This window comes from Perognathus longimembris, chromosome 11 (assembly GCF_023159225.1).
Source record: "Perognathus longimembris pacificus isolate PPM17 chromosome 11, ASM2315922v1, whole genome shotgun sequence".
Classification (NCBI taxonomy): domain Eukaryota; kingdom Metazoa; phylum Chordata; class Mammalia; order Rodentia; family Heteromyidae; genus Perognathus; species Perognathus longimembris.
In genome coordinates this window covers 50,414,772-50,427,450 of record NC_063171.1, presented here as the reverse complement: position 1 = coordinate 50,427,450, position 12,679 = coordinate 50,414,772, and the positions used below count along the sequence as shown (strand labels likewise).

Below are 12,679 nucleotides of genomic sequence, written 5' to 3'. Positions count from 1 at the left end.
CCACGTTATGGAAATAAATGGTTTATCATTGCTATTGTTATTGTCAAAGAACCATGTGAAATTTTGCCTTTTTAAGGTTTTGTTCCCCATGGTTTACCCCTGAAGTCACTGTAACTGTTTTTGGTACCCTGGGTATTGTACATATACATTTATTGGAACTAGGGAAGGGAACATCAAAATGGAGAGACAAAGAGTAAAAAGTGAACCAATGCAACAGACATATTTACAGGACAATATGCTGCAAACAAACTGTACAACTCAGCAGGGAGAGAGTTGGGTAGGGGGGAAGGTGGGAGAAAAATGAAGGAGGAGGTAACAAGTTGGATAAGAAATGTACTCACTGCCTTACATATGAAACTGTTACCTCTCTGTACATTACTTTGATAACAAACAAACAAATAAATAAATGAGATATGTAATTTATTTTAAAGCATATTTGAAGATAACAGGAGTTGCTTTTGAAATGCAAATATATAGCCTGTAACAATGACTTTGAGCTTGTAATTCCTTTTGCCAGATGTCTCTTCTATCTACCTGACCCACTATTATTTGACCTTCAAATTGTCAGGTTTAGTATAAATGCCTGCTTCTTTCTTAAGAAAGAAAACACTCCTAAGTTAGAAACACTCCAAGCTCTCATCAGGATACAAGGTAGAAAATTTTTTGCACAGACCTTTAATGTGACAATTACAATAGAGTGTCATCATTATTATTTATTTGTCCCAATGTACTGAATACTGTAAGAGAAAATATGGTGCCCTAATCATTTTGTGTTCTCAGTATCCATTTCAATGCCTGGAAAAACATAAGTTTTAAAGAAATAAATAAATAAACATATATATTTGAATCAATGAATGAGTAAGTAATGAGAAGATCTCAATAAAGTTGAGCTAGATAATGACAAAAGATAATGACAAAATATAGGATAGTACCTCAGCCAAGTGTAATCTTTTTTTCCTAATCTGAACTTCTTTATTATATTGTACCTGTTCACCTTTCTAGTGGATACCATACCCCTTGCATTACACTGCACTAATCAGTAATTTCTTAATTTAATTTTTAAATGCCATGAACACTTTACTTTAAAATGTATTTCATAATCTTAACAGAGTTCATACAGGTTTGCCAAGCTTTGAACATCATTTATATTTTACGCTACTCAAAATAATCATTATTGTCTGAAACATCTTTGAAATGACTCAAAATTTAAGTGAGACCTATTCTTAACTCTTATTAACCTTGAAACATTTTCATGTTTAAAAGTAATGAAATGCAACCTAGTTCAGGCAAATAGATTGTGCAATGCACTGCTAGCAAAAGTAAGCTGGGAAAAGAACACTTAGATATTCACGAGAAGTTCAATCAATTGCATAACCATGTGGGTTACCTGAAGACAGACAGATCAGTACTTTTATAGCAAATAAAGTGATTTGAGAGCAAAAGGTGGTCAACAAGAGACTTGGGACTTTCAATTAAGTCTTGCCTTGTTTTCTTTCTTTTCTTTTTACATCGTGTATCCTATAGACACCGAGGATGAGCTGGGACACCCTCAATCAATGTGATCAAATGATTGCAAGGACACTTTAAAAGTAGTGATAAAGAAGTATGGCATGACCACAGCTGCTGGGAGATGGAGGTAGCATCTAGATTGTGTATATGACCGTCAGAAGAGGTGCCTGTGATTGGAGTGAGTTTCTGTATAACTTACAAAGAGAGTTGGGCCAGATGAAAGCAAGAGAGTGAATGTAGGGAAACTACACAAAGAACAACCACCCAGCAAAGAACCATCATGGCCAGTCACGGTGAGCCAATCATGCTTCTCTGATGACTCACTATAGCGATCTCCTTATCTTTTCTCCCTAATGTACAGAAACCTTGTGACCCCTCCCATCTTTCTGAATTCTTTGTATCTCCTGAAAAGGTGAAGCTGAGGATTTCATTCTGTTATTTCAGGTGCAAAACCAACATGGGCTCCTATAGCAACCAAGATTATATAACAATAATGTTTAACCTATTGTATAACCAATTATCTCTTACCCTGATCATATCATCTTATTTAATTTCTTACTGTAATTACCAAAAAATAAAAATCCAGACACTGTTTGCCATTTATTTCTTGACTTCATATCCCTCCCAGGAGAATGGAAACTTTTTGAATACAAAAAGTTTATTTGCTATTATCCTCACCAGGACATCTCTAGGATTGGGAAAAGATGATCAATTATAATAGTTTTATTTGAATAAATGATTGGGCAAGACCAGATGAAAGCTTTGTGTCCCTTACTAAGATAATGATATTTTCCCCTCAGAAATACAGTAATGTCTAAGGATGTCTAAAAATCTTCAGTAGTCTAAAGAAGGCAATTGTCCAAGCATTACAGGTGTCTGTATTTATAAAATAGAAGATTCACCATTAAACAATTAGTTGCCAAGTGTCTTATACGTCTAATGGCTACTAAGACATCTGCGATCACAGGATTGCAGCTTAAGGTGAACATTGGCACACAAGTTCACTAAACTTCTCCAAAATGATGAGCAGAAAGCAAGGCTGAAGCTAAGGTTTGAGTCACCATAGCAAGCATGGCCCTGTATTCAAACCTTAGTACTGCCAGAATTTAAAAAATAAGAAGTAAAGCCCTACTCCTGAGCATTACAACAACATATTTTCAGCATATTATATTAAAAACATAATAAAATTAATAAAAAAGGAGACAGAGGTTAATAGTTAATATGTTAATAGTTGAATGTTAATAGTGCTTTTAAGTGAGGGTCTATAATGTAAACAATTTAGTTTGAGGGCAGAACCCATATATTTTCCAAATTTACTATGATATATGCATATATCATAGTAAATATAAATATATATATCATAGGAAATATTAAAAATGTTTATACTATGATATATATCATAGTATATAGTATATAGAGAGTATATATATAGTACATATATATGTATATATATTTGATGGAGAAGAACTGGTCAGAGTTTATCAATATCAATTCATTAGTTGGAACAGATATATGGCCCCAAACCTAGTTAATATTTGCCCTCTTACACTCCAGTGTCTTTCCTCAATGACTTCAGCATTGGCTCAGTTTTCTTTTCAATCATAATCCCCCTTTTGGCAACTCTCACATCCTCATAATGACTCATCCTCAATTTTGGCTTTACTTTAACTTCCTCAATTGCATTGCCCTTCACCTCTACTTCATTTATCCACTATCTAGCGTAGGGACACTCATTACTTGATCAGCTCCGGAAACAACATCCAGGATTCAAAATCTAAAATGTACCCAGTGCAGCCACAAGCTGGTGACTTCTGAATTCATTCACTAATCACATCAATGAAATTGATCTCATCACTCTCTCACTACCACATGATGCCCTGTCCTTGGTATGTTTGTTGTTTTTTTTTAATTTTCAAATTATTTGTCATTGTTGGGTTTGCCTGGGATCTTTGCTCATCCATTAGGAAGCCATATCTCTAGGTCTTGTGGATTTATTTTACCACCTCAATCCTCTAATTTCTGGATTTCTTCAATGTAGGTATATTTTATCATCTTATTGTCTGAAAGACATCTCAGATGGAACACACCGAAATAATTTAATACAATTGTATGGTCTCCCATTTGAATTGGCTCTTTCAGGTACCCAGCAAGAAGTATCTTGTTTCCTTTTTTATTTTTTTCTCACATTAGTTATTTTAACCTTTTCCTTTATGGTTCAGCCATGGCATAGAAATTATTTTGAGGATCCCAGAGGATCTAAACTTGGAGGTTCCTCCTCTGAATTCCTATAATAGTGATGATTTGTGACATGGAAACTGAAATCAAAGTTGCAGTCATAGTAACTTGTGTTTTTTTTTCTTTTACCCTTTACTGCCTCTGATCCCATCTCTCTTGCTTATGTAATTCCTATTTAAATTTGCCTAAGTCATAAATTCAGAATTTAACTATCAAAGTGTTAATGTGTATACATATAGTAGCTGGCTAGGAAATAGAAAACAGTAAAAGAAAACTTCTGAATAAATCACTTGATAGACTTGAGAGAGGACTCAGAATTCAGATACAGTATCCAGGAGACACAGGAAGCAATAGGCACACACCTCAGACTTCCCTAACTGACAGAAAAAATGATTTCCTGCCAAGTTCTTAGTAGGAGGGACCCTGTGTTGATGGAGTCTTAACTGAAGCCAAGAGCCAAGTAAAAGAAAAGAGTACAGTGTCTGTAGAAAATTTAGAGTTATAGACAATCTGTGGAAACATTCCAATTTTCCTATGTGTGAGATAGAAATAGTGAGGATGGGGGGCTGGGAATATGGCCTAGTGGTAGCGTGCTTGACTCATATACATGAGGTCCTGGGTTCGATTCCTCAGCACCACATATATAGAAAAAGCCAGAAGTGGCACTGTGGCTCAAGTGGTAGAGTGCTAGCCTTGAGCAAAAAAAAGCCAGGAACAGTGCTCAGGCCCTGAGTTTAATCTGCAGGACTGGCAAAAAAAACAAAAAAAAACAAAAAAAACAAAAGAAATGTTAAGGATGGGCATTCATCTAGTCTGAATCTAAGAGGCTATCTAGGGAGTCATTGTACTGTATGCAGAAGTCAGGTAACAAGGATGGCAGAGCTCCAAGTGCTCAAGAACTAAGAACTCAAGGCTTTCACACCATCAGTGAAGAATTGGCTCCAAAATGACCTTATTTCATTTAGTGCTACATGATAAGAGAGTGGAATCAGATATGATTAAGTTATGCTCTATAAGTAAGGACATAAGTACATAGGAGTTAGAGACATGAGTATATGTCTTAAAAACTGAGATTTACACATGTCATATCCTCAACCTTCACTTGTATGACCATAACACACCAAAGACTGTCAGGGCTCCTGCAGAATTAAGCCTTTCTCCCGCTTTTTTTTTTCTGGTAAGTTAATTCTCCAAAGAAAACATATCATTAGGCTACATTTTCTGTTTGAGAAATGTGACTGGCATGCAAGCCAGGACTTGGGATTTTCTTTGATTCTGAAAAATCTGACAACTACAACTTCAACAATATGAAGAAAGCCAATGTGATTTTTTGATTCCCAAGTCATTTTTATGCTTCCATTGCTCATGTCAAAGTGCATTATTCTTGGTGCATTTCCATAAAATGATGAAGAAGGGCTGGTCTTTGAGAAAACAAGGGATGCATGAAAAATAGAAAGGAGTGGGCTCGGACTAGATTTATGGTAGAAGAAGTTGCACAGGTGATGGACAGGGCAAGCCTTGGTGAAATGGGAGGAGTCTATAAAGAAAACTGAAAAGAGGTGGAGGCATTGGGGAAGAGAGAGTAGCTATGCACAAAAGGGACAACTGGGAGGTTTTGGTCTTCATTTTCAGAAGAGTTCTTTAAAAGAAGTGGAGAAGATGGTTATGAGGAAGCATAAACATAAGCTATCGGTTTAGAATTTAAAGCAAAGAGGAGTATAATGACACCTGTCTCCTGAACTAATGGCTACTGATTTGATAATATTTCTCTAAGGGTGTGATTAGGCCTTTCAAGGGCAATGCCATGGATCAATGGGTTTAAACAATTGCAGGTATGTATACAAATCTGAGCCTTATAAATGGAGGGTGGGGGAACCCTGGAAACAGAAGGGCCCCTGTCTGTCAAAGCCCCTTAGCAACAACATCTTGTTTTCCATTTGCTTGATTGCATCATTTGCATGAGATCAAACAGAGGGAGTTGTGGACAGGGAAAAACAGATCACCATAATATGCGTTAGATATGGATCCGTAGCCATTGTCCTCAGATGAGTTACAAGGAAATGCATTGCGGTGCATGGGAACCCCACTGATTACTGTCAAGCAAACTATAATTTACAATACTGCCCATGAATTTTGTGCTATTTTACAATTGATTTCATGCTGTTGTTCAGAGAAATTTCATTGATCTCAATTTACAAAATGAACTAATAAGCAGGCAACGATTTTCTTTTAACTCCCTGTGTAAACTGAGGACTTTATATCTTCTAGTGCATCTCTCCCATTTGAAAAATTTAGTTGCAGTTCTTGCTTTATGATGATGATGTGAGATGTTAGCTGGTTTTGTTTCTGGCACCTTCCTAATGATTTGTAAGTAGAAAACAAAGCTTTCCTTTCTCCTGTGTGTGCATCCCTCAATCATTTGGATGTTTAAAATTTGGGAATGAATGACCTAGGCAGTAACTGACCACATCATCTGTCATGTCATTTTTGAACTTGAGGACCACTGGCAGGTGGCAATTCGGTGAGGATGGAGGCAATGGAGATGAGTGTGTGTGTGTGTGTGTGTGTGTGTGTGTGTGTGTGTGTGTGTGAGGTAGGTGCTTGGAAAGCAATGAGCTACATCAAAGAGCATGTGAAATGTCACATTGCATTCACTTCTGCCTTGTGCAATTAGCCTGTGCTCTATACTTGCTTGCTCAACCTTTTTGATTCCAGAAAAAAATTAGAATCTCACCTTATAATTAATAAAAAATACTCTGAGGTTTAATTTAGCTTTACTTTTTTGTTCCTTATGGTAGCCCCCCTTTCTTTTGAAAGGGAGGGGTAAGCAATTAACTACCACCCAGATCTCATCTTGTGCTTTCGAACAAATTTGGACAGTTGGAACCACACTTTTCCTGAAAAGGAATCAGATGAAAAAGTATATCCAAATGATGCAACCGAACAATGGATTCTTCCATTCATGCTTATAATGTTGTTTTTTTCTAATTTCCTCAGAGAAATCTACATCTATCCATTTTTTAAAAATCAATACTCTGTTCAACATTCCTACCATCTGTGGAGAGTCTCTTGCTTGTCCTTAACATGTGCATAGTTAGCACTCTATTGAGTTGCCCTTTTAATCAATCTTCCTTGTAAGCATCTTTATACCAGCCATAATTATTCATGGTATTATAAACTCTGAGAACAAGGTTGCCTTTTCTCACGAATGTATCTTATGACTCTTAATACTCTGGACACTCCTGAAGGCTAAAAAAGCCTTTACTGCAAAAAGAAAACTGGGAATAAGGATAGGCGGCCCTGGTCAGGGAATAATGGTTGTGGCAGGTGGCCTGTGGTGACTGAGAAAGTCCTGCTGACTAGGAATTGCTTTTTTGTTGGGGAAGAAGCACATGAAACTCTGCCCCCCCACACACACACCTATTACTGTCAGTTGTGATAATAAGGGCTGATGTTTATTTCCTTCTTTTCATCTTTGGCTGGCTAGAACAAAAGACTGCTCTGAGAAACCCCTTAAGCTGACAATATTCTTCCCCTGTGATGATGCTATATGGCTTCCTGATTACATTTAGTGCTCTTGGTAATAAATTGTAGTATATTAAACCTGAGGTTGTTTTCCTAATTATTTTTATAATATAAACCCAGAGTAGTCTCTACCCTTCACTGCTCCTCTGATCCCACCATCCTACCCATTCTACTTTCTTGCCTGTGGATAAGGGGAGATAGAGAATTAGAGATGAATTGTTGGCTTTTGATTTTCATCAATGGTTTCAGTTTACTATCCAATGAGGAGATAATTGAGATTAAGTGTTCAGGGTCATTGTCTGAACAAATGCAATTACATAACCCGACTAAATCTTTCTTGAAAAACTTAAGATTTATCTCTAGGATTTAGCTTGCTACTATATTCTTTAGCAAATTTAGGAGTCAGTTAATATTACACAAGATTCTTACTCTTGTGAAATTGTTAAACCACAGAGGTTAATAATGACACAAAACAGAAAACTAAATATCAAGCAGGGCTCTGGTGGCTCATATCTGTAACCTTAGTTACTCAGGAGGCTGAGATCTGAGGATTGAAGTTCAAAGCCAACCCAGGAAGAAAAGTTCCTGTGAGTCTCTTATCTCCAATGACCCTCTCCAAAACTGGAAGTGGAGCTGTGGCTCAAAGTGGTAGAGTGCTAGCCTTGAGTAAATGAGCTCAGGGACAGCCCACAGGCCCTGAGTTCAAGCCCCATGTCTGACAAGCAAAAAAGAAAAGAAAAAAGAAAAATATCTGTGCACCTGTGAGGGGAAAAGAAGCAATTTGTGAGTCAGTGAAATAAAATATGTCAGTGAAGGTAAGATATTGTGAATTTAGAAAACTAATATCTGTAATATTGACTACCACCCACTGCTTGCCAGGCACTTTTTAGTGCCCTGTCAGGTCAGTAAAGTATCATCTGAAAATAGTTTTCAATGAAGACCCATAATCAATCCTTAAATATTAATTCAGTATTTATTTCAGTCTAGTCCTGCACTTGGCAGCCTATGGCATGAGAAAATAATGAGTCTCTGCCCTCAAGAGCCATGATTATGTCTTTTGGGTGGCAAGACATATACATTTGTTTTTTGGCAAACTCTCATGCCAGCTTTCAGATGCAAATCAAATACCATCTCCTAGAACAAGCCTTTTCCAGTTCTTCGGGGGTTGGATTAATTACTCTCTCCTGCTTCAATAGTAGCATCTTTCACTCCTACTCTGACACTCCATCCAGATTTATTATATTATGAGGTACATTCTTCAGTATTCCTTTAACATAAACTCTCATAAGTGGAATTTCAAAGACAAGCTGGGATCATTTGGGATCCTGACAAGGGACAGAGGACACACTGAAATGAAATAACATTAAAGAAAAAGTGCAGGGGACTGTTTTTAAGATGTAGGGGAAAGGTTAAGGGGAACTCTGAAGAATTATCATATATATCTGGTGGCTAGGAATAGGCTGAACTATTTCCACCATAGTCTTGAGGTCCCCTCAGAGCTGGGAAAGAGCTGTTCTCTAGGAAAAGGTCCTTCTCACTTCACGAATACAATCCCTGTTCAGTGGTGCAGACATAGGTTAGGAAACGAACATTCCAGCCCCTCCCTGTGTCCTGCCTGCTCTTTTCCTCACAGTGCTTCCCACCGGTAGAGGCTGGAGGATGCAGAAATGAAGTAGGTGGAGAATGCCTGGTGCCTGTGGCTCACGCTTGCAATCCTAGCTACTCTGGAGGCTGGAGGATTGCAGTTTGAAGCCAGCCTGGGCATGAGACTCTTATCCCCAATTTACCAATAAAAAGCAGGGAGTGTAGCTGTGTCTCAAGTTGTAGAGTGTTTACCTTGAGAAAAAAAAAAAAAAAAAAAAAAAAGCTCAGACCCTGAGCTCTAGACCCTGAGTTCAAGACCTGCACAACAAACAGAACAAAAACAAACAAAAACCAAAGAGGAAAAAGAAAACAAGACAGAAGAGTAGGTAGAGAAGAATAGAATACAAAGAACACAGAACATAGAATACAAGAAAGAACACAACTTCAAAAATAATATATATTTTGATATAAATTGTCAAATTTCACTCATATCAGCAGTATATGAAAAGGCTTTTTCCACTCTCCTAATTCTATAGAGGCAGATTTATTTTTTTAGAAGGCTTTACCAATTTTATGAATGTTAGATGTCCTTCATTTATTATTGTCCCTCCTCCTCCATCTTTTAAACTCTTCTTCCTCTTCCTCCTCCTCCTCCTCCTCATTATTATTATTAATCATATTTTGTGCCAATGGTGGGGTTTGAACTCAGGGACTGAGGACTGTTCCTTGGCTGGCACTCTACCATTTGGGTCCTATCGTCACTTCTGGCTTTTTGTGGTTTATTGTGTATAAGAGTTTCATGGACTTTCCTGCTCAGCCTGGCTTTGAATTATTCATATTTTTCTTTTAATAAGTACTTGTTTATCTAATTGGCCCATATCTATTGGAGTGTTCCAATTCAGATATAATATCCTGCACACTGGTACTTAGCAGTCCATCAATACGTATTATTAAACAAGCATATTGTAAAATATTCTATCATTGGGTTTTACGATTTTTAACTATTTTCTTTTTGCTATGGAGACAAAATCTTTTCTTACTCAAGCATGTCAATACTTCCCTTAATATTAAAAAAAAAGAAAATTTTATTCAGCTGGTTGATTATAAAATTTTACACAGCAGGTAATATTAAATCAAAACCTGTAGAGTAAAGACAGAGAGGAAAGATGTTATAAATAGAGAGAGAGCTGTCAAAAAGCATTTAAAATAATTTGACACAAGCATAGACACACGGTTTGGCTTAGCTCACTTTGGCTGGGCACAGAATATAGGTGAATAGGAAACTGTTAGAAACACAGGCTAGGGACAGTTGAAAACCACTGGAAGTCAGGCTACATGTTAATTTTGTAGAGGTGACTGTAACAGATGCTTATAACTAATGGGGGAATCAGCAAAGCTTCATTTATCTCTGGCTCTACCACTAGTTGCATTGATGACTTGGGCAAAACCTTTCAGCTCATTGGATGTCAGTTCTTTTATCTGCAAAAATAGAATTTTGTGTCAGATGTTCCAATTTTAAACTCTTTATAAGTCTGCTCTTCTAGAAAAACTTGCATCTAGAATGTTGTGTGTGACTAAAAATATTACTTCTTAGATATTTGCTGTGATAGTGACAGAGTCTGGGAGAATTCCACTTGTTTAATTCATCATCCAAAAGTCATTGCAATTGGATCTGGAATTCTATGCTGCACAAGTTGTCCCCATGCCTGTAAGAAGAGAGCATTAAAATGCACACAATAGACTCCAAGAATTTAAATTGCAATGTTAGAATGGGGAAAAATATTCTATTAGAACTATGCTTCTGCATCTACTAGCAAAAATACAATGTATCACATAACAAGTGTCTTTTTGAAAGCCTGTGTCTTTGTTGCACAGGTAAATTCACAACAAGAAATACTTGGCTCCACATGAGACTTTCTTCTCAAGAACTATTTATCTTGAACCATTCCCATCAAATGAAAGGCTTTTCTCTTTTAAGACAGCTAATGTAAAGAATGGCCTATTGACATTCTTGCACTTAGAAGTTCTTACACTATGACACAATCTAACATTTTAATTCTCAGTTAATAGATTACTGACAATTTTCAAGAAAATAATGCTTTGGTGATGGTTAATTGTATTTGTCATCTGTGCTACCTAGTTGTTTAAACTCTAGAGTAGCTAGAAATTCTGGACTGGCCTCTAATCCCACACTTAGATCATCTTGGCTACATAGTGAGACATTGTTTCAAACAATAACAGTATCACCAAACATAAACAAACAGCCAAGAAAAATAGTACAGATATGGAAAATACTTTTTATATGTAATTAATATTTATAATCAACCAGCTTTAAGGAAAACAGATTCTCTTCCACAATGCAACCTCATTTGGTCAGTTGAAAGCATTAAGTGAAAAGTTTGACATTTACCATTTTCCTATCTATAGACTGCATCCTCCCAATTCTTCTGGATTCCTAGACTGGTGGTCCATACTAAGTTATAGCTTTTTTTCCCTTTCCCTTTTTTTCCTTTTCCCTTTTCCCCTTCCCCCCCCCTTCCTTCCTTCCTTCCTTCCTTCCTTCCTTCCTTCCTTCCTTCCTTCCTTCCTTCCTTCCTTCCTTTCTCTTTCTCCCCCTCCCCCTCTTCCATTCTAATTTGTGCCAATACTGGGGCTTGAATTCAGGGTTTTGTAATATTGTTTGGCTTTTTTTTTCCTTTTTCTGTTTTTGCTTTAGACTGGCATTCTACCTCTTGTGCCATATATCCACTAATGGCTTTTTGGTGGTTATTTGGAGATAGGAGTCTCCTAGATTTGTCTGCCCACGATTCTTAGATTTCAGACTTCTGAATACTAGCATTACAGGCATGAACAACCAGTGCCCAGATCCCTTTTTTATTTCCTTTAATGACTCAGTTGAGAAGACCTAATATAAAAGCATAGAAGCAAAGATCCACAGACACACAAATATTGTTTCTTTCACAAAAGATACTGAACCTACTTTCAAGAGGAGCTGATGTAGGGAAAAACTAAAGTTTCACTGATTCATACCAAATTAAAATGAGAAGAATACTGTCATCAAGATATTTATTGACAAAATCAGGAAAGGATTAGCATTAGCATCTTATTAGATACAAACCTTATCTTTCATTCTTTTTATTTTATTACACAATCAAGTTCATATAAAATAAAATATGAAATATTGATAAGATCCAAGTCTGAGTGTTTACTTATGCTATGGTGCTCATCAGACAAAGTGAGAAAATAAATTAATGTGTACCTATTTATCTCTCTTTCTCTAAATTATATTTTATATATAATTTCACCAGGCGTGAAACCATGATGAACTTAGACCTTTCATGACAGTAATCTTATAGGACTTTATTTTTTCTGAATTACACTCTAAAATGCACCTTAAATGCTGTGACTAATATTTGATTAATGATAGTACTTATGAGATAATTTTATCCATAGCACACAGGTTAAAATAGTATATGCATGATGACAGCATGCATATAATTGTCATTAAAACAAATGGTATGCAAACACAAAAGCTGAATTTCATTTTTCATATTTTTTTTTCTGAGCACAGTTTTCATAGACATATTTGAGAAATGTCTACTTAGAAGTTTGTTTGAGTTCAGTTTATCCTAAAGGTATATCACTTTATGGAAACCATTTATTTGATTTATATTTTAAAAACCAAGCTTAACTTTATAACTATGATTCAGCAGAAGGGAAATCTCTTAAAATTATCTACATAGTCTTTGCAACACTCAGATTTCCACCTTAACAGGATTTATGGCCTGCTTTCTCTCGATATTTGCATAATAGGGCTACATAGTGA

The 12,679-nt window shown here is 36.4% G+C and overlaps 1 protein-coding gene across 1 annotated transcript in view; it reads right to left on the bottom strand.

Annotated features, from left to right (window-relative positions):
* Positions 1-12,679, bottom strand: part of Ush2a (usherin) — a 618,626-nt gene that overhangs the window by 305,895 nt on the left and 300,052 nt on the right. The gene's annotated exons all lie outside the window — the stretch shown is intronic.